This window comes from Gallus gallus, chromosome 2 (assembly GCF_016699485.2).
Source record: "Gallus gallus isolate bGalGal1 chromosome 2, bGalGal1.mat.broiler.GRCg7b, whole genome shotgun sequence".
Taxonomy (NCBI): domain Eukaryota; kingdom Metazoa; phylum Chordata; class Aves; order Galliformes; family Phasianidae; genus Gallus; species Gallus gallus.
The window spans coordinates 105,353,283-105,375,613 of NC_052533.1; the positions used below are offsets into that span (position 1 = coordinate 105,353,283).

Consider the following 22,331-nt stretch of genomic DNA (forward strand, 5'->3'; position numbering starts at 1 on the left):
GGCCATGGTTGTATATTTTACCTTACATCTTACTGATGAGAAGTGTTTCTGAAAATGCACTGATGAAAAGTCACATAACTGGAAAAGATCCCTGGTAAATTGTCGTAGGACAAGATTCAGGAAAGCACAAGCTATGTTATTGAACAATACCTGAAAATATTTTTCCTGATGGTTCTTTCTGCAGATGTGAGAATAGCTGTCTTTTAGATGTCCAAGAGGACAGAAATAAAGAAACGTTCTAGGTAAAATGCTAGTTCTTCTTTTCCTCTTAAAGATTAATTTTCAGAAGACAAATTCATGAGAGGGAAGGTCATGAATATAAACAGTTTGACACTTTGCTTTCTGATTATTTAAAATTAAATGAATACCTGTTATGCTTCAAAATCTTGTTTTAAAGGGTGATATCTGCAGAACTGTGAGCTTTTCTAGCTTCCTATATAACTCAGGCATATGTCTCAACAGCAAAGAAAACTAACAACTTATGCAGGAATTTATTTTTCAGATGATCATATTGTATTGAAATCTGGGCAAGGGGCAATGTAAATTTATTGGAAATCATCCAAAATACTGTCTCATGCTACTAGCTTTGCATCTGAATCCAAATTAAAATCTAATTTAAAAGGAAGCTAAATTAAAAACACTTAGTTGGTTCTTTCATTTTGCAGTACTATTCCATTCTATTAGGCAACTAATTTCTACCTGTCAGGTACAGAATGAAAGTAGTCCCTCTCTGGAGGGATCTTCCTTCTTGTAGTAATTAGGAATTAAGAACTTGAGAAGATGCTTATGCTTCGAGAGTTGCCTGTGCTTAACTCTCAGAGCTCATCAACCCATAGGTAAATGCAACTGCATTGTTAGCTTCAATGGTTTCATGCTACAGAAGGCTAAAATAGGTTACATATTTCATAATTAAATAACAAAATTACTTCAATTTTTGTAAGAGAATCATAAAAGGTTACCTTTGTGAAATCCACATGTAGAAATCCCTTTTGTTGATCTATTATACTAATAAGCTCTTAGATATAATATGAAGAGATCTTGATTGCAATTAGAAGATAAGAGCCAAGAGAATGCAGGTAATGAACAGCATAGAGGTAATAATAAACATGAAGCTAACAGAACTGTGTGGACAAAATAAAATTGTTCCTCCTATAATTCCCTTTGGCTTGCACCTCCATTTTTCTGTTTACTTCTTCCCTAAGAACATAGAGTAGAAGAGATGGGAAAAAAATTCAATGCACGATTTTCTGGAGAAAGTGACACACCATATCTTTCACGTAAAACTTCTGCCCTGTTCTTTTTAAATACTGAGCAACTGTGAGGAAAATAAGAAATAATATATTCTGCAAAATTCATATGCTTTCGATGTCTGTTTTTATGTTAAAACAACCCATTACTTGTTCAGATGGATCTTGACTTGACCATCTTTCAGCTTATTGCAGGCATCATTTTACTGCTTTATGCTTGTGTATATTTCATTATAAGAGCAAAAGATGGCAGACGATGAGGAAGAATTATACTGATTTATTACTTTATTTCTACTTAAATCAGGATAAGTGTGAAGTTTGTTATTTGAAAATGTACAAAGTATTATAAACTGCTTTTAGGGTGTATTAGTGAATTATAAAGAAGAAATGAACTGGAATGGAGGAAAGATAGTTGTTTTTTAGGTATTGACCTCAGAGTATCTTCATTTTCTAACATTCTGAGCACCAAGCTGTCTGCAAGTTCCTTTAGGGGCAAATGCAAGCTTTGCTAAATTTAAGTAGGAAAGTATTGGAAAACCACAGTTGATTAAGGAACCAAAAGCTACTTCTGTTTCCACTTGAGAGGACAAATTAAATATATATATATATATGTATATATATTGTATTCCTGCAGAGTTTCTTTTATTAAATTGCATAATTATCTTGAAAATAAGTTGATATTAGATGAACGCACACACCAAGAATTCCACAGCATGCTTTCAAAAATGGCATATTTGGAAAATGGCAACTTTTTATTCCACATTTTTTGCAGTGCTTATAGCAATTTTGTTAACATTTTAAAATTTGTTGTATCGGTAGGGGGTTAGGATCCTACAGCATCAAATTAGCATAAGTACAAGCCAGTTACATACATTTGAGGACAGAAGGGGCTTGTTAGGAAGGTATCTCAGTAAGAAATAATTGTTTTGTTTTAGAGGGGAACAAGTCCTAAAAAGTTCATCACAGGTTAACAGGGCAAGTATAGGTACTCTGGTATTTTTATCTGAATATTTGAATCTCAGATGTTGACTGAAAAGGACATAAGAGACTGTGACGGCTGGGATATAAAAAAAATAATTCTTCTTGCATAAAAACTAACTGTGTTGCTATTGAGAAGATAGAAAAAAAAATAATTAAAACCCAGTAGACTATAGGCTCAGTATGGTTGGATTTTCTTTACTACAAGCAAACCCTATATTTTTAAAGATGTGGATGATTTTATTTTCATTATAAATATATCTGGATCATGTAACTGTTGAAAATCACAATTTTCTTCCACTAACAGATTGCCAGTAGGCAGTAAAAATATTTTAAAAGGTCTCAGATTGCTAGACTGGAAAATACATTTCTACAAAAGAATGAATATGTATTTTCTAGGCATGGCGTCTGGTCTTGTGAAGTAGGTGAATGTCTGATGATACTTGCTTGGAGTCTGGAAGACAGATGTCATGGGAAGGTCATTTCTACTGGAACAACAATAGGAAGTACATTCCAGAAGTGGCTGAAAATATTTCAAGGATAGCTTTTCACCAAAATAATAATAATAATTAATCATCATCATCATCATCATCAACTAGGCTTATAGAAATCACTAAGTTTATGGTGATATTTCTGTCTCCATAAAAATATTTAAAAGACATGCCCCTGAGAATTATTTTCACTCCCCATGCATATTAGTTTGAATTAGGTTTTTAACTTTTGAACTATTTCAACACCAGTTATATCTATGTAATATTGAATATTTCTACACCACAAAGTGTTTGTCTTTTTAAAATAATTCCTGGTTCCTAATAAAAATATGAAATCACTCTTATGTGAGGAAAAATGTCATTTCTTCATTTTTAAACAACAACAACAACAAATTTCAACATATTGAAAGATGAAGAATAGAACAGGATAGCTGAGACATATCTTTCAATTCTCTTATGGATGACAGATGTTATTAATTTAGAAATATCCTTCACTAAGCCTGAAAGTCACATATCATGATGCAAAATGATATGACACAGAATTAAAAATAATGAAAGTCATAACAATATTAAAACTTATCTATATATTTAATTTTCTTATTTAAAATATTTTAAAAGGGAATAGAAAGTGATATTGAATTGCCACAGATTAAAAACAGACACATGTGAATACTTCTTAATTTTATATACACTGAGTCTCTGCAACAGTGGACACCAGATGTCATCTGAACTAAAGAACTTCACGTTTCATTAAATGTATGCAGAATTTATAAGCAATTATTCATATTAGTTATCCTCCAGAATGAATTCTTAATCAAGAAAAAATGAGAAACAGCATTTATTTTTATTTCAGTAGTTATGACATTTCCATTTACCTAAACTGGTGAGCCACCCACAGATTTTATCTTTTGAAGCAAGTTTGATTGCAGCAATAATTGTGTTTTTGTTTGTTTGTTTGTTTGTAATTATATATTCTTTGATCACAGTATATTTTTACCTAATATCTCAAACTAAGAAAAATTAAAAATCACTAGATTAATTTTAGCGATGGCCCTCCGTCTCCATAATTAAAACTATCTATATAAAATCCATATTTCCCATAACTTTACTGCTCACACAAATAATACAGTAGCTATAACAATTAGATTTTCCTTCTGGGCTCTTCTGACTTCCACTGTACAGCAGGAGACTTCTATATGGATTTTAAATGCAGGAAATGGCTTGCCTTTTCTCACTGTCTTGCTTGCTTCTCAGTATTGGAGTAGAATAATAATTTAGTTAATGTTTCAGGCAGATAAAACTCCTAGTGAAAGATGCACTGTTTTTGTCAATAAAGGTTTCCTTTTCAACAGTTTTGAAAAATGCTGTTAATTTAATCACCAAGAAGGAAAGAATAAATGTTGTGATAAAACTTAAGGATCTCTACAATTAAAGCAAAGACAGGTAAAGGCAAGTGGTGAGCCAAAGGAATCAACATCTGCAAAATCTTAAGATGTTGCCACTTCCAAGTGTAACAGAGATCTATGAAAAGAAAATGATTACTGAAAACCAGCTTAAGGAAACTGTGAAGAAAATTTATGATTAAGTTACAGAATACAAAATAAAGAGCTGTTGACTTTAATACATATTTTACTGGAGATTTCCTGAATAGGTCAAATTATGTGTACCTTAACTTCTCTGTTTTTTAAAGGACTTGTCACAATATACAAAACACAAGGACATGTTATTTAACTATACAGAAATTACAGTCAAAAGCTAATATGAAATTTTCTTCAAAATAACTGAAGTTCAGTATCAACTAAATGAACCAGAATCTATAGATCTATCTATATGTTGTACTATATTTCATTCAGAAGCTATATGCAAAATTTGCTATTAGTAATTTAGGATTAATTTAGAATCATCTGAAAGTAAATACGAACAGAAGTTAGGATATATGCTGTTTTGATTTCTGTTGTGGCATTTAGATTTCTCTAATAATAATACACTTTTAAAATGTATAATATTTGTTGTATAATACTTGAGTACATAGTCTGATTTATGTTTTATGCCAAACATTTTAATGCAAATTGTACCTTAAGATCAATGATATTATTTGATTGCTTAGCATCAATTAAAACACCTGATGAATGAGTTACAAAAGATCATAAAAGTAGGTCAAACTGTGATATTTTAAATCTTAGATTCAGAAATGCTTTTTGACCACTTATATGCCATTTAGGCTTCTGCGACAGTCACAGTTGACTGGAGAGATGACATTTACATTCAGGGTTATAATTAGCTTTCCCATAATGAATCCTAACTAACATTCATATTTTAAAGAAAAATAAAAATATTCTCTGTCTAATAAAAACTTTTTCTGTCTTGTAATAGTCTTTAGTGATGTTTTGCTTTCTTACAGATTAATTTGCCTAGGATTTGGGGAAACCTGTAAGTCTGGCAAATGAACTTGTGGTACATGTAAACCAGTCTGTTTTAAAATGCTTTAGGTGTTATGCATGTCTAACACTGACTGCTCATGTAAGACAGTATCTTTACATATGTTAGCTAAGTTTGCTGTCTTTTTTTTATGTGTAGATTTATAATATATAGATTTCTCAATCCTTGATTAGATTGAGAGCTCATACTAAATTTCAGAAAGTTCCTGTGAATTCTACAGATGGTATTTAGGTGAATTCTAAAAATCTTACATCTTGCTAAAGGAAGAATGGTAAGAAAAATTGTGGTAGTAACACACATGATTTCATTTGTAAGTCTAGCAAATAGAATAGCAAAAGTATATACCAATAACTATCATGTACAGTGGGATATAAGATGATTGATGCAAACGTCTTTAAAACTAAATTGACAAAGTGACAAATTTACAAGTTTTTTCTTATACAACTTAATTGAAAAAATATACAATTCCAAGACAAAAATAACTGTAATGTCAAATTTACGAGTCAACTCACAAAATACTGGAAGGCTTTACTTCTTGCTGACTTGCTAGGAGCATAATAGTGTTTCCAGTACTTTTGCAATGACAGTAAGTACCAGTGTTGTTATTTACACAGAAAAGCATGTTACAAGGAGTAATCTGGGAAACAAACAAACAAAAAATTGCTGTTGAATGTAGTGTTGAGAAATCTTGTTTCATGAGATTAAAGTGCCATGTTCAGGATCAAAGAGTAAGGCACAGTTTTGCATTTTAATATGTGTATGTAAATATTCAACTAATCTAACAAGTAAACATTCAAAATGAACAACGTTATCTGCGTTTTAACAAATATGGTCTTGGAATCTCACTTCTATCTAAAAAGTGCCACAGCATTAACAGACAGCTACCAGATCTCTAAACTTACTGATGTCATAAATCTTAATATTTATTTTTCTAAATCATGTTAAATGTAAAAATGAAATGCATAAATTTAAATGCTTTAGCTTTCAAACTGCTTCTGATATCAATTTGTAAAATATGTAATCAGCATAACCATAATTATCATGAATCTTATAATGAATGTTCAGTGGAGGTAACCTTTTATGCTTGAATGTATTTACTGTTTTCAGATGTAGTGTTTTCCACAGAGTGTGATGCAGCTCTTTCATATTAACGAGATTTAAGAAAAGACCTTTCATAAGTAAACTCCCTGCAACTGTTATTTAGTAAAATCCTTTCATGAAGAATATTCTATTTTTACACAAATTAATAGTGTTTTGATAGAACCCTTATTAAGACAATAAAGATTCCAGCTGAGTACAGTAAGTCTGAAACTTGAGTTGAAATGAGTTTTACTGTTGGTCTCGAGACTCCTGGGCATTGTCACACTTGTTTTCTGTTAGTTACTCCCCAGTCATTTAACTTTGTCTTCTACTTTAAAGAAGTGATTATGTCTTGATTCTTTTGGAGATATTTGCGTATATGATGCTGCTATGAAGAGGAAGCCCTAGGCTGAAACTCTGGAGAGCTGATTTACCCATCACTTCCAGCTAGCTAACAGAAAGCTGCTGACAAACAAGAAATATTTCTGCAAATAAGAAATCACAAATGTGTCTATGAAACATGTTTTCTAAATTTTTGTAATATTTGCTTCCATGTTTCCTAGATGATTGCATTCACTTTTTACCAGACTAGGCAATCAAGGTTATTTTTATGAATAAGTTGAATTTTAATTCCTCCTGGTCATTGCAGAAATCATCACACAATGTCTGATCACTATCTCCATCTAAGTCTCCATTTATGAGAAGAAGACATACTGCTGCTTTGAAGAAAGATGAATCCTTTCCATTCCATTATACACTATTATGTGTATTTTTTATCAGACCTATTTGCATAGAAGCCATTAGGAGAATAATGAGCAATAAGAGCAATAAGGGTAATTTAAGATTATAATTGTAAGATTAGATTCTATTTTATCAAATGTGGTGTGGGTTTTTTTTTTTTTTTTTGTGTGTGTGTGTACAAGCATTGTTAATAGTCATAAGACTATTCATTCTCTTTAAAAATAACGTGTTTTTCTTCAGCATCCCTTGATTGCTGTGAATCCTGCAATTTAACAGTAGGCTGCACAGGAAAATACATGCATATCTAGGTCAGCATGCAGAAGTACTTTTTTATTAATGAAAACAAAAGGAAATGTCACAGTTTATTTCTCTTTGTACTCCCTTCAAGCACTCTAGCTTTAAATTGCTGGAAGGAAGTGTTCCTTTATGTTTTTTTTTTTTTTTTTTTTTTGTAATACAAGAGACTGATAATATCCCATAAAATTTGAGCTGCAGGTCATAACAGCCATGACAGGCCTGATAGTGTTAGAAAGTCCATATAATGGTTCTTTAACTTTTTTAGATGTACAGATCCAAAGTATTTATAAATTAAAATGTATAGGAACTTCTGTACTCACCAGCATAGGATTTTCTTATGGGTAATTCAGATGCAGTTGAGTGAGACAACTTCTCTTGTGTGACTATTGTCTATCTCAACACTCACCTAAGAATTCATGAATATTTTACATAAGTGAAGCAAGTAGGAGTTTTCTCATAAAATTTATAGCAAAATTCATGTTCAAATATGAGGAAGGTAACATTCCTTTTATCATAATTAAAACTCGTCAGGTTAAGCTTTAAGTTGATTTTAAAAATCTGGTAGGATGAAAGCTTTTCTTTTTCAGTTCTCAAAGAAAGATACTCATTACATAAGTATAATTATTAATAGCAATACTGGAAATTCAAAAATTTAATTGAGACATCACAGCATAGGAAAAAAAAAAGAATTCTCTATAGAGCTTTTGTAGTGGTGACAGAGCTCTAAGACCATCTGTCCCATTCAACTGTCAAAAGGAAAAATGTTCTATGCAAATCATAACCGAAAACTGACGTATTCTAGGACGTTTTATTCTGAAGAACCTGAAATATTGTGCCCCCAGTTGCCTTAATTACACTGCATTATCTTAATACTAACTTCCCTGCATGTTGCAGAACTCCCGTGGAGTTCTTCTGTAACTCCTTTCCTTGGAAGTTTAGCAGCTCCTAAGGATCCTGGCACTATCTCTGTTATGCTGCTAATGGCTGCCCTGGCTTCCACTAGCAACAGTGGCAGGGAGTCCAAGTCTGAGGTAGAATTCAGGAGCTTTTCAGAGAAGTGCCATATTTCATTGTATTACCTTGGATTGCTTGACACCCTCCTTGCACTAGGCACATGAAAGCAGGAAGTAAATATGGGTTTAATTTTTGTTTGTTTGTTTTGTGTTGTTGTTTTGTCTGTTTGTTTCCTGCAATGTTCTTTAACTCTGTGGAGGTTGTACTTCAGAAAATCTCCACAAGAGTTATTTTGTCTGTGTGGAGCTTGCTGTGTTGTAGAGGCCTGGCATTCCTTTTTTACTTTCCTCTTATTTTCAGGTGTCATATCTATGAAGACTTCAGAAAAGAAATACATGAGCAAAGTTACTACAATTCATGTGGGTAGGAGAGAGAAGTGATTTGCAGCGGATTACACTGAAAACACTCCAGGTCTCATTGAGCTCTGAGGTCACAGTTATTTACCTGATAAGCAGGTAAGATATATACCAAAGAGAACTTTTGAGAAGTAAGTTTTTGTCTCTTTACCTTCTGTTAGAATGTTTTTGAATTTCAAACCAGGCAGATTTTTTGTTGTTGACGTTTGGATTTTTTACTAAGTTGGGCCAAGTCATTTCAGAGACTGAGATAATTGTTTCACTGGGATTAGATGAATTTTCAGAATATATTAGCAGTAGCCACCTAACGTTTTAAGGTCAAGCTATCTTCAACCTGCACTATAACCAATTATTTTGAAGGGTTTTTTGTTGAGTGCCAAAGGTTCAGTATCTATCATACAGAATTATTGAGCTCTGGGAGAAGTGAAATTCTACACTCGGCTCCAGGCAGACTGCCCTGCAGACTCTGGAGAGATGTAGAAGGTCTTGGCAGATTTCTCCTAACCCACTCACATCACCAGAAATGCAAGAAAAAACACAACCCAACAGCTGTTGCTTTTTTGGCAACTTTTCTGCATAAACTTTTTTTATATGAGTTACTGAAAAAAACTAGATAATGAGATATGAAACAGGCAACTGACACAATTTTGTTTATCACTCTCTGTGAGCGTGTATGCCTTTAACTCTCACAAGAAATACCACATGGATGCTAATTACCTGCAAAAACATTTTAATAGTTTAAATGTTGGCTATAGAGATGTATAGTGACCCAAAATGATCACCTATTTTATGCCTTAGTAAACAAAGCACTGATCCTCTGCCATAAGTTCACTGTCTGATGCGTCATCACTTAGGAGGTTCAAAATGTGTGGTAGGTTAAGTTTCTAATAATTGCATCAAATCAATTAGAGGTTTATAAAGAGTTTTTAGCACTTGAGATTTCTGACAAATGGTCTTATAACAACAATTGGTCAGTTTATCTCCTTTTCTGTCAAATATTTCACCTTCAGTGAAAGATTTGCATGCATTTAAATTGTCTTAAATTTATGCATAACTAGATTAGCTGTTCCTGGCAATCATTTGTTTTGCTTTTCTGCTTTCAGCCATCTCTTCTTTTTTTACCACCTGCTGTATTTGCCTTCTGCTCAGTGTGCTGTTGACAGTTACTAATAATGCAGATTGCATTTACTTACTATGACAGGCAAAACACTAAGTAAAGACAAAAATATAGTATCTGCCGTTCTTGTTCTCTAAGTAATGGCTTAGAAGCCAAAAATAGATTTGTAAGAGCATTAATTCATTAACAAAGGTGTCTTATTGGTTTTAAATATAAGAAGTGTGCAAACCTGAGTAAAAGCTACCTCAAGTTTTTAAGCAGATATATACTATGCAGTGTTAAGTCATAGGTTAATATTGTCTTCTTGGAGTTCATTAACATTTTGCTTAAATATAAATGTTCATAGACTCATGGAATGGTTTGGGTTGGAATGGACATTTAAGGTCACTTAGTTCCAGCCCTCCTGCTATAGACATGGACACCTCCCTCTAGGTCAGGTTGCTCAAAGCCCCTTCCAGCCTGGCCTTGAAAATTTCCAGGAAGAGGGCATCCACAACCTCTATAGCCAACCTGTTCCAGAGTCTTACCACCCTCACAGTAAAGAATTTCTTCCTAATATCTAGTCTAACTCCATCCTCTTCCAGTTTAAAGCCATTTTCCCCTGTTCCTGCTGCTACCTCTCATTATAGAAGGTCCCTCCCCAGCTTTCCTATAGACCCCCTTCAGGTTCCAGAAGGCCACTACGACATCACTCGTCTCCAGACTGAAGAGCCTCAATTCTCCCAGCCTCTCCCTACTGGGGAGATGCTCCAGCCTTCTGATCATCCTTGTGGCCCTCCTCTCGACTCATGCCTCCATCTGATGTCCTTCTGTGTTGGGGTCACTAGAAATGGATGCAGTACTCCAGGCAGGGTCTGCTTCAGGTCTGCTCTCCTGAAGTCCAGAGTAGCAGGCTTGCTGCAGACTTCATCCTCTTCAGGGAACTGCTTGGCAGGGTAACACAGGATAAAGCCCTGAAGGGAAGAGTGTCCCAAGAAAGCTGGGCCATCTCCTCCAGGCCTAGAAGCAGTGCATCCCAAAAAAAGAGGAAGGTGGGCAAGAATGCCAGAAGGCTTCTATACCACTGCTCCATACTGTATTTGTAGAATCATAGAACAGGCTGCCCCCCACCAGCTCAGCTGCCCAGGGTCACATTCAGCCTGGCCTTGAGCGCCTCCAGGGATGGGGCACCAACAGCTTCTCTGGGCAGCCTGTGCCACTGCCTCACCACCCTCTGAGTAAAGAATTTCCACCTAACATCTACCCTACATCTTCTTTTATTTAAAACCATTCCCTCTTGTCCTTTTAGTTTCAGATTTGTGTAAAAACTCTGTCTCTCCCCTGTTTATAAGTTAATTTCCTTTTTAGTACTCCCCAGAGCCTTCTCTTTTTCAGGCTAAACAAGCCCAGCTCCCTCAACCTGTCTTCATAGCAGAAATTCTCCAGACCTCTGAGCATCTTCATAGCCTCCTCTGTACACATTTCAACAGTTTCACATCTTTCTTGTGCTAGGGGCCATTGGCTTGAATACAGAATTATGAATGAATTTTTCCACAATTGGCATTGTTAATAATTTCTTTTATTGTTTATTTTTAATCTAAATCTCACTCAAGACAGAATAATATATTGGACATAACTTAGCTCTCAGATTCAAATATAAGAACCCTTTTATTTGGAAGGAGGAATCATTTAGAGTATCACAGAAACAGAAAAGATGTTCAGAAAGATAAATTCCCATAAAAACATAAATGATATGTTGCAGGATGTGTATATTCTAAAGGTAATCAGTGTTTGTAGGTACTCAAATATGTAGAATTTCAAATTAACTGGAAATTCACTGCTTGCTGTATTTTTAAGAGAAAAAAAATGTGTGAATATAGAACTGAAATTGTTTAATTGTTTAGAGATATTATTTTTCTTTTTGTCTGGGGTCTTTTTCAAAGACTTTTCTTTGGCATGCAGATTGCAGAGCATAGTATTCCATTGTAGCTAGGGAAAGAGGAATTTTTTCCCAGTGACTACATTAGACACCTAATTTGGGAATCTCAATTAATTGCTTCGACTTTTTACTTATACATAGAATAAAAGTAGGTATCTCCAAAGGGCACCTCAGAGCACCTCAATTACATGGCATCTACTTCCATTTATTATGCAGAGAAATTAGACTTTTAGTATATGGAACAGTTTTCCTTACCTGAGCTTAGAGACAGTGAATTTTAATTTGAGTTACTGGAGTCTTTAAGAAGAGAGGTTTCCAGAAAAGGTATTTGTCAGCTGCTATAAAGAAAGCTCCAGATTTCTCTCCAGCTGTTGTTAACACAGAGATCTCAGCCAATCAACTCATTTAATGACTGATGGAACATCAGTAAAAGGTCAATATAATCATCCAGACTTGGATATTATCAAAAGTTTCTTTTTCTTTTAAACTGGAGATGATAGAACAAAGCTTGGAGATTGTGGCAGTAGAGAACAAAGCATGGCAGCTTGGGGAAGGAAACTGGTTGCAGTAGGAAGAACTTCAGGAATACAGGCTAAAGAAAACAAAGCAGTATAAATGAGTATCTTAGCTATGTCCCTGACGTCTTCAGAGTCAGCAAAGGGGAAGTACTAGGAGTGCTTCCTCAGGTAGGTTGCATTAAGTGAAAGGCTTGGGGATCTCAGAAACTGACATCATCCAACAGGCAGAAAAGAAGCACTAGGTAAGACTGTTCATGGCATAACGCTTGAAAACAAAACAAAACAAAAAAAAAATCTTAACATTCCTTAAATATTGATGTTATCTGTCAGTGAGTGTTACAAAGTTACAAAATTCTGCTTTAAATTAGATGGCAAAATAATCATGTGTGCATCTGAAACAATGCAGTCATATGATAAGACAGAGTGAATGTTGTCTGATATCTCATTCTAGTTTAGAAACTCAAGTGTGTAGCTTGTACAGTTTTGTGAATATCTGAATTAGCTGTATGTACTCACTTGAAAATATTCACAATAGGAGGGAAGAGAAGGAAACTATCAAAAATGAATGAATATGTATGAAAAATTATATTAGAGAATACTGGGCAAGATTTAGGGGAAAAAAAGAAAAAAAAGAAGAGAGATCAGGAATTAAAAGAAATGATGAATCTGATGTTGTTAGAGATGACATATTTCAAAAATGTCAGAAAGGTTTTCAAAGATAACAGAGACAGGAGTGACAAAGATGCAGGATATAAATTGCAAAACAAAAGCACAAAGGAAAAAAACAAATGTGCCTCCTGACACAAACAGATCTGTGAATCTGGGTTTAAGCATAGCTTTTCTTTACAGATTAAAAACTCATTTCTGAATGATACCAGATACAAAGCTCTCTATTCCTTGTCTTGGTTTACATGGCCGGGGCATCCTAGTGTGAAACTTTTTGCTATGGCTCTAATACATCTGAAAGACTGCAAACAGTCGGAGAGGCCTTCATCTCAAAGTGAATTGGTACAAAATCATTTTACACTTGTGTCAGAATGTGTTCTTATAATGTGTATTCCTCATGCTCCATGCATTCAAAACAATTTCTACCTTCTCAATACATAACTACTGAAATGCAATGCTAATAGAAAAGTCTGCATTGAAACTTTGCTGCAAAAATGTAGAATCACAACAGAAACTGGACAGAGCTTAGCCTTCTAAACTTAACACTTGAGAAGTTTTGAAAATTCATATGCATCATATAAATGGATATGGATAAGAAATGAATCTATTTCAAGCACAACACTTCCTCTGCTTTGAATTTTGTTTCCCTATATAACTCCATGAGTCAATTTATCTAGCTTTGGTCACAGTTACTGAATATGGAGTTTTGTTAAAATATACTGCCTTATTGTAAATTGTTTTCATGACTGTGATTTCATATTTAATATATTCCCTTTTCTTTTAAAGCTTGTCAGAAATTCCACAGGCACTCACTTTTTTTTCTCCTAACTTGTTTCAGTATTAACAACAGTTTTTGCGATAATGATTAGGTAGCATGCAAACTTTCCAAAGAATTCTGTTTAACATGCTGTAGTTGAGGACTCCTGCACCATAAGGTCACATTTTGCCACCCTAAGTCTTCAAAGTCTTTAAATGTTGTGCAGTTCAGGGAGATATTACAAAATCATTACTTTAATTTAACGTAGACTAATGGCCATAGAACTAAATAGAGTCTTTAAAAAGCCAACCCATCAATTTGGATTTCTGTACTTCTGAAGCTGGAAAAAAGAAAGAAAAAAAAAAAGAAAAAAAAAAGAGTTGGCGATTAGAAAAAGAAAGATAGAGCATATGGAGATATTAGTCTAGCATTATTATTAATTTTCACTAAAGAAAGTCCAAAGATGAAAGAAATCAGACAACTGTACAATACAGCTAGTTTTTATCTTTTATTTGCTATGAAAAAAATGGCCCCAAAAAGAACTTTGAAAGATTCAGTAACAATAATAGCATGCTATTAATAAAAGAAATGCAACAGCAAGATGAAGGAAAAAATCTAACGACAAAGAAAGGAACATGATAAAAGAAGAAAAGATGGAGACAGAGAAAGAAGTAAAGAATACTAAATCATTCAATGTTTTCAATCCTATCTTTTTGTTTTTCCCTGTCCCTCTTTGTTCTTTTTGTGGTATTTGGAGATACAAAGATTGAGTTTCCCTTTCAGAACACTGACTAGCATGCTGTGATTAACTCATCATCTGACACATTTTAAAAAATGTACTATATATCATATATAAATTGTTCTTCAAGTGGCTTCATAAAATTGCTATGATGCACTTAAAAAGTTGCTGGAAACTACTTATAGTGGCAAAACCAGTCCTCTGATGAGCACTGAAATATTTGTATTTCAGATTAGTGCAGGTGGTTGATTCGTGCACAATTCTGTGAACAACTCCTACGCAGATAGGTTGAAAAAGACACTGATGACATTTTAGTTTTCATTAATACCCTTCTTAGTCCTAGGAAAAACACATTAGATAACCCCATAATCCAAAGAAAACCAGTGAAACCTCTTCCCTCATACTGTTGACCATTCATTGTTTGTTTCTTTTTAAAATAAAGTATCTATTTACACTTACTGGCACTGGAGTTTTACCCTTTAAACAATCTATCAGTTCACCCATCTTCAAGAACCCAACATCCTATTCTTATCTCTCATTAACAATACAGATATACTACCATGTAATTGTTAAGAGACTGACAAGTTAGTATGCGTAAGCATAACCCAATATAGCATCAGTGAGTGGTATAAATGAGCACTGAAACTGGAGCTGTAACTCATTTTCAGGATAATCCAGAATTTAAATTTCTCCATACTGTTCTTATTTCCTGAGTTTTAAAAATATTGTTAATATTTTGTTATTACTTTGCCACTACTCCTTAACATGCAGATCTTTTTTCAAAAGCAAAGCAATAGGTCTATCTAGATAAGAGATAACTTTTTATTATAAATGAACTTTTCATTCTGTCTTCATCTGACACTAACCTTTTCTCCCTCTGAACTTGAATCACAACTAAATTCTCAGCATATGTGGAATCGATGCTCTCAGAACCCTTATTTTAGATAAGATACTTCCAGTATGGAAAGAACTAGACTCTATGTTCCAGGTAGTCTCAATAACTTTTCTGTTCACATTCATTTGTGACATCCAGTCCTGTTTATTACCTAGTAGACCCTGCACATTTCATAAATCTCATCTGGGAGTACTTGGAAAGTGCCAAAAAACTATGGAAAATACTTTAAAACCTGCAACATTATTTCAGTTCTTCAAAAGGCACTCTAGATATGAATACACTGCCTGTAATAAGTCCATAGTGGATTTGAATTGTCATAGCTCATGCTCCATAGGGATTATATCAGCTTTAGCTACATATGTCCAATATTTTATCAATCATTTGCAGTATTTCAAGCAGGAAACTAGTAAATTTACTATGGCATCTTCTATAAAATGCTTAAAGTAATAGGAAGCCAAAAAGTTTGTTTTGGACATTGGATTGCAGATGGAAAAAAACAATTAACAAATACGAATGATTGTAGCAGTTCATTGCAATCTGGCATATCCTGTCTGTTTTCATAAAGTGAAAAAAATAGATTATATTTTATAGACCAGATCAGGATAATAAATGCAGAAATACATATTTTCTTATACTAGAACCTTGACTGCATTTTAGAAAACTAACACCGTTTTTAGATAGTTACCCACTAGAAAATTATGCTGTTAGACAAATAGATTAATATGATGCTAGAACTACCATTTGTTCTGAATTTCTCCCTAAATAAAAATCATGGAGTCACCAAGGCTGGAAAAGACCTCCATGATCGTCCAGTCCAACTGTCCACCTATCACCCATAGTTCTCTCTAAACCATGTCCCTCAACACAACGTCTAAATGTTCCTTGAACACCTCCAGAGTCTGTGACTTCACCACTTCCCTGGGCAGCCCATTCTAGCACCTGACCACACTTTCAGAAAAGTAATATTTCCTAACCCCCAGCCTGAATCTCCCCTGGTGCAACTTGAGGCCATTCAATCACTAGTAACACAAGAGAAGAAGCTGAACTCCAGCTCACTACAACCTCCCTTCAGGTATTTATAGAAAGCAATAAGGTCTCCCCTGAGCCTCCTCTACTCCAGGCTGAACAATCCCAACTTAAAATAAATTGAAAGCCTACAGAAATCATCAATGTTAATAGATAGACATCTAGAAAAAAGGTTGCTGTAAAGCTTCTTAGAGATTCCACAGTCAAAGACAATGTTGAAAAGGGAAAACAAACAACAATGACAACAACAAAACCAACCAATTGTATTTAGGTCAGGATAAGAAAAATCTCCGATGCTGACACAGATTTGAAGTCCTGTAATGAAACTGTATCCCAATGAACTATCCCCTCCTAAATTAGTCTTTTTTTCTGAGCAGAGAATTTTTAATTTAATTTAAATTGTTTATCTATGCTAATTTCAGCTTGGAAGGGTCGCATGATGCTTATTTTGCTTGCTTCTCAAAGTAAATATTCCACAAATTTATTTCAGACAATGAAAAATGTAAACATTTATGGAAAAAAAAATCATATTCTTGAGAAAAAGAAAAAAAATTGCACAGATCTCACTAGATTTTCCATGCATGCATATTTACAAAACTGTTTGAATGTAGGCAGTATTGAAATAATTTTGTGTTCTGAGTATTTTCTATTTTTGTTCAATTTTACTTTTAAAATCTTTTTAACAGATATCTAATTTGTTAGAGCTTTTTGATTGATCTTACAAGTTTCTTTTTCCATTAGTAAGTAAACAGTGAATATGCAACATTACATTATTAACTTATACTTCTTTTAATATTGTCAGCCTAATGCCAAGCATTTAAATATCCATAAGAAGAATTTAGATATTTCTGAGAAGTGCCATGCAAAGCCAGAATTGAGTTTTGCAACCAATTCCAATTGCCATAAGTTTGAGCTTCAATTTTACATATGAACTATATGACTTGACTTTATTTAAAATCTGCATTCAAATTTACTCGTCTCATCCTTTATATCTCTGATGTACTTTTCAAAAAGAGCAGGTGATCATTTTAAACTGCTGCAATTTAACTTTTCTAGTCTGAGTACCCAATTGTTGGTAACAATGACAGTTCAGAAGGGGGCTCTTTTCTTTCTCAAGAATCCTTTTGATTATGCTGAAATTGATAGTGTATAATTCAGCTCTGGTGAATGGTGATAGGAGAATCATTTGGAAAGGAAAAACACTGATTTTTACAGAAGAGCATTAAGAACTTAAGCATACATTCCTAGAGACTGGTTTTGAAAGATACTGAGTGGTTGTGGTTTTTTTTTACTGAACATATTCTGCTTCTAGGAAAGGTCAACTGACCTTTCTACAACTGTAGGTTGTAGCAGAAAAGCTGATTTTTGACTGTTTATTCTTTTAAAAACTCTGGCAAATATAAAGAGCATAGAGTCATAAGCATTAATCTGATTTATAATTTTCACAAGAATGTTTAATTTGTTAAGAGAAGGAGAAAAAATATAAAGCAGTTCAAGTAAAGCATACAACTTAAAAGCTTTCAGTTATTAAATTTCATTTAAAGAGTTAAAGTCCTGTGAAAAGTTGTGCTCTGATTTTGAGAGCCTTTTTTGGGACAGCTACAGTGGACAACCCCAGTTCAAAATTCAATAATCTATATTTCTAGATACATTCTGAAAATACTAAGTTTAATATTCTGCATAGGAAAGAAACGGTGAAAAAGGATGTCATTTCCTTCTTCAATCCCTCTGAGGTCTGTCTCTGAAATTGTGGCTTATCACAAATATAGAATGAGAACTTAGGGACCTGCCCCTTAAAACTATAATAAATACGTGATTCAATTGAGTACTGATGATAAGTTGACCTTTATATCCTATACTTATTTCTATGACATCAGAGTTATAAAGTGGAACAGTCCTTTGTTCAAGAGGTCAAAATTCACTCACTGAGTTACTGCTGTTAAAGAGCTGTTCAAGCTGTCATCTACAGTTGGCAAAGAAGAAACCAGATAATAAGTATGGGTATGAATCATCACTGTAGAATAATGGAAATGCTACAAGAGATTATGTCCTCATAGTAAAGGCTTAAAGAGGGCTTTGCAACGTTGTCTGTATTTCTAAATGTAGGCTTTCTGGTACTTTCAAAGTGTTACTAGTTCAAAAATGTACTCTAAGCATTTAATTTACACATCTAATAATCAACTGTATGATAACAGTGAGTTATTATGGTACTGTGTTATGTATGATATGTGGAAAAATGCCTGAAAAGTATGACTTTTTTTTCAGTTCTCAGGGTGGATGATACTAAACCTGTGATGGAAAATACATATGTATTCCTAAGAAGCCTAGGTTTAATTTAGAGAGACAGAGATCCATATTATGGAATGTGATGTGCTCCTATAACCAACATCAGCATAAAGCATCCATGAGTGCTGTGGGTAATTCTGCAGATTATATGGGAATTCAAAAATATGGAAAAGAGGGAACTAACATTTCCTCAAAAAAGTACAATTGCTGCACAGATAATCATAAGAACTATGTAAAAACATATTTCATTGAAGCAGAAAAATAAAAAAGCCTTTGGAAGGACTTCAATTTGTTTTGAAAGGAGGCAGGCAAACTTCCATTAAGTATGGTTTTGATTACTATAAGGTAAAAAGTGAATCTGACACTTCTGCCAATAGTCCTACAGAAAGAAAAGATCAGAATACACGTCCTGTACTGAAGTGAGTCACTTTGTGCTTATACTGCTAAAATATTATTGTTACTGTTTCCTAACTACTGATGAAAATTCTCTTGACATATTCAGTTAAAAAAAAAAAAAATCAGATAATCTAAGAGTGTTTGTATAGTTTTAGCAATGGTCTTATCTTTTGTAGCTTAAAAACTTCTTTGACAATTGTCCCATTTGTCATTGTAGTAAGAGCAAAACGGTTAGAGTAGAAGATTTAGACAAGAGCTCTTAAAAAATGCATGTAAAAGCTTATGCAGCAAAAATAAATAAATAAATAAATAAATAAGAACACTGTTTAAAACTACTTAAAGCTTTGTTTCAATAGCTAGAATCTTCTTTCCAAACTTGTTCAAAGACCTTCAGAATTTCTTACTTTGTTCCCAGCAAGCCTTGAAGGCTTAGAATTTAATTCAAAATATTGAAGTTGTATTTTCCTCAGCTCAGGGGCCCCTTGAAGCCTAAGTAAATCATAGGACAATTAAATTTTCTTGTATGTGCTATGACATATTTTATTTAACAAAATTTAAAATGCTTCCATGAACTGAACTAAGACTTCAGATTACACCAAGTTTTGCAGCAATTTTCTGTCTCAGTCAAAGACTTTTGGAGACACGAATTGGTTATAAATCACTACAAGCATTCTTGGTGCACTTTTTAATTATGTGATTTGTAGGACTTACTGATTAACACACAGATTATTTGGTTCTTCTCTTTTCTTTTTGTTAAGATGGCAGTGCGTGTGAACTTACGTTTGTTAATAATCTGCCTGCTTACTACCATTATTATCAGCTAACTTGATCATAGTTGAATGTCTTCTTTAAAAAAAGTGTTTTTCTGAGAAAACTAGAGTAAATGTTAAACTATTACTGTAATGTAATATGTCAAATCTTTCAGTTTGTTTGTAATGCAGAGTTATCATTATGACATAGAAAGAATATATGATTTAAGCTAAAGATTTATGATGATACATCACAGAAATTACTTGATTAATTTGATCCTTAAGTAACAACTGCAATAATTTTGGCAAAATCTTGGGTTATTTGGTATGCCTTTTCTGGATAATTGATATGGAATTTAGAAAGTGCTGTAGTTTGCCTTTCTATCTTTATCAAATGGAAATTTACAACTGCAGCTATAATTTTGATTGTTTTTACCAGTTCAGAATTATAAAGGAAGAACTTATAGAATTTTTTTAAAATACAATCCATTCCTGAAGAATGTTCAAATTTCAAATTACCTTTTGGATTATTTTAACAAAGCCAGGCAAATATATTAATGGGAGTAAGAATACCTAAGAATAAGTACAGCAGTAGCAAAAAGGCTTTATTGCAAAATTCAAAGCCTGTTTTTTTGTGATATGTATTATATTAATAGTAAATACATGTTAATGTAGCAATCACTAGGGAAAGCTTAAGAAACAGCAGCATCAGAGGAAAGTTAAATAAATGTACAGGTTCATTTTCTTTGGCAGTTTTAATTTAATTTATTTGGGATCTCATTTTCCCAAGACTGAAGGAAGAAATAAGAGGATGCTAAGAAAAGTGGGTATGTTTTTGTCTATCCTTATGTGACTGAAAGCTGTAGCCATCTCTGATACACTGTTCAGAAACACAAAAAACAATTACAGACTGATAGTGGATGGTATGAGTTATAGTGTCCTCTCCAAGCAGGGTAGAGGGAAATAGGATATGTGTTTGCCTCTCCAGAGGATGGTGGCTCTGTTGAGATAGTACGCTTTTGCATACTCTTCCTTAGTGCCATTATTTTGTTCTTTCTATATAAGTTTCATTGGTGTTTTGACTCATATATAAGAGACTTTGTGGCACAGGCATGCTTGGGATTTTATAGAATATAGCAACAAACTCACAAAGGCTTTTTAGTTTTCTGCAAAGTGTGTGTGTTCTACTACATATGGTTTCCCGCTATGCGTATTTTAGAATAGAAATAAGAATTGGGGATCATTCTAACTAGACACTTTTATTACTATTTACAAATCTGTGTTTCTTTTTTCCCATTCTTTCCTTGACTCAAAGTGAAAGTGTCTACAGGAAAAGCAACATAGCCATTCTCCTGAGATATTTTGCTGGCTATGTATTAAAATAAATAAACCTTTATTCTCATTTAAAGGAAAATGGAAGCAGCCATTCTCTAGAAGGTTTGGGGGCCATGGAGAATATTTATCTTTGAAAACCAGAATTAAATTTCAAAGTCCTGGAGAAGCTGAGCAACTAAGGAAAATCTTTACATGACTGTTTAAGGCAATGCATTGCTCACTATGCTGACTGTGTTAAACTCCACATTGTTGTGATTAAACCCCTTTTGGTGTTACGTGAGGAGCTCAGGCATCCGGCCTGTAAAGCCAATTCTTCTCTGAGAATATGTCTTGCAGAGTCTGCATGATTAGAACTATGTGTTTTCATGTGTCTATGTGACATGTGTAGTAGATTCTGTGTATTCAGTCATCTTTCTCACTCTGTAGTTTCCCAATTACTTCAGTTTAACTAGAAGTGTGAGACTGTTCAAGTCCTCATGATGAGGACCAAACATAGCATATTTTCTTCAGTTTAGATAAGAGAATGATTTGGCTATGAGTTTCAGCAACTGTTCAGTGGTCTTAATCCCTGTACTTTTTTTATTATTAGAAATTAGGATGGAAAGAAAGAGGAGTAATTAAATTCTTCCTAGCTTTGGGCTCCATCAAAGATATGTTAAAAATGCAGCTACAAAGACCAAGATCTAACCAAAGTTTTTAAAGATAGAAAACTAGTTAAACAAAATGGATAAATACTTCCAACTTTTCCTAATAGATTAAGCACACACAAGAAGTCTTTTGAATTAATTCAGAAATGTTTTACATAAAAAAATGAAACATAATACAAAGATCTAAGAATACGTTACTGGGCTTATCTATGTAAATTGCTTAACATCCTTCCTCTCACATAGAAATCTTAAAAAATAAAAAAAATATAAAAAAATAATAGAACTTACTATTTCGCTGTACTTTCTTTTGTGTCAAAATCCATCTTTTGTGTCTTCTATCCATACTGTCCTGACCTACAGTCAGTGACAAATGTACCCAGAAGTCACAGCCCAGTTGCTCTCCCACTCCATTAAGTTAAACAGAATGTGGCCCTGCACCAGTCACCCATCCAAGTGAATCATTTCTGTAATTATGCATGTTGTAATTATTATTAATTGATCACAGCAAAATGCTAATTAGGAGGAACTGTTTTATGGAACTGGGATTTCTCCACTGGTGGGCTTTTTTTTTTTTTTTTTTTTTTTTTTTTTTTTTTTTTTTTTTTTTTTTTTGTAGCGGAGGAGTCACACTGTTCCACA

General features: G+C 33.6%; 1 long non-coding RNA gene across 1 annotated transcript; it reads right to left on the bottom strand.

Annotated features, from left to right (window-relative positions):
• Positions 1-1,511: 1,511 nt before the first annotated feature.
• On the bottom strand, positions 1,512-22,084 carry LOC121109869. The gene is made up of 4 exons (XR_005857616.2): positions 21,981-22,084; positions 7,594-7,679; positions 5,668-5,792; positions 1,512-2,748 (listed from the first exon to the last, which is right to left on the bottom strand). It is a non-coding gene; the product is annotated as an uncharacterized LOC121109869 (long non-coding RNA).
• Positions 22,085-22,331: the final 247 nt, after the last annotated feature.